General features: G+C 37.2%; 1 pseudogene; it reads left to right on the top strand.

Moving 5' to 3' along the window:
- Positions 1 to 816: 816 nt before the first annotated feature.
- Positions 817 to 972, top strand: LOC102968893 (annotated as a pseudogene).
- Positions 973 to 1,297: the final 325 nt, after the last annotated feature.

The raw sequence follows: 1,297 nt of genomic DNA, 5'->3' as shown, positions 1-1,297 counted from the left end.
GATTCTGGGTCTCCCTCTCTCTCTGGCCCTTCCTCTCTCACACTGTCTCTATCTCTCTCAAAAATAAAGAAACATTAAAAAAAAATTCACTCTAGGGATTCAAAATCAAATTTGAGCAAGCCGAAAAAAGAATCATTGAATTTGAAGATATATCAATTGAGATTATCTAGTCTTAGAAAGAAAAATAAATTAAGAAATGAACAGCGTCTCAGAGACCTGACGTACCCAAAGTAGAATGACGTAATCAAAAGAAAACAAGTCAACCAAGAATTCTATATCCAGCAAAATCATTCTTAAAAAATGAAGAAAAGCTTAAAACATTCTTAATAATAATAAACCAAAGAGGGGAGAGTTTGTTGTTAGTGGATCTGACCTACAGGGAATACTAAAGCAAGTCCTTTGGGCTGAAATGAAAAGACACTAGACAATGATTCAGATTCACATGAAGAAATTCAGAACACCAGTACAGCTATGTGCAAAGATAAATACAAAAGACAGCATATGAGTAGTTTTTGTTTATAACTGCTTTTTTTCCTCCCTGACTTATAGGACGGCTACAGAAGCAATGTAACTCTAAGTTGATGCTCACAAAACATATGGAAATTGTCTTATAACATCTTATAATGATATAAGTGTCACTCAATCCAGAAGACACGATATTTATAAACATATATGCACCCAACGACAAAGCCTCAAAATACATGAAGCAAAAACTGACAAAACCTTTAAAGGGAGAAACTTACAATTTAACAATAATAGTTGGAGCTCTCGCCTTTTTCCCACCACCGTGGTGTGTGCGCTTGACTGTTCCTCGCCATGTTTTCTCACAAGACTTTCAGGATTAAGCGATTCCTGGCCAAGAAACAAAAGCAGAATGGGCCCATTGCCCAGTGGATTTGGATGAAAATTGGCAATTAAATCAGGCAGAACTCCAAGAGGAGGCATTGGAAAAGAACCAAGCTGGGTCTCTAAGGGATCGCACATGAGACAGCACACATACTTATGCTGCAGGAACGTCACGTGTTCCTGTCCGATGGCTCTGTAACATCCCTACTACCTGAATAACAGACATGTTTTACCAGGGAAATGATTTCCTCTGTTGCTAAGCTTCTGCTCCAGTGAGTTGGTTCAGTAATAAATATGTGAGACCTTTTGGTTGGAAAAAAAAAAACAATAATAGTTGGAAGCTTTAATACCCAACTTTCATAATGGATAGAACAATTAGAAGATCAGCAAAGAAAGAGAAGACATGAAAACCACTACAGGCCAACTAGACCTAACAGGCATAATAGAATTT

The sequence above is a fragment of the Panthera tigris genome, chromosome F2 (assembly GCF_018350195.1).
Source record: "Panthera tigris isolate Pti1 chromosome F2, P.tigris_Pti1_mat1.1, whole genome shotgun sequence".
NCBI classification, from domain to species: domain Eukaryota; kingdom Metazoa; phylum Chordata; class Mammalia; order Carnivora; family Felidae; genus Panthera; species Panthera tigris.
This window is presented reverse-complemented; position numbering and strand designations above follow the sequence as displayed.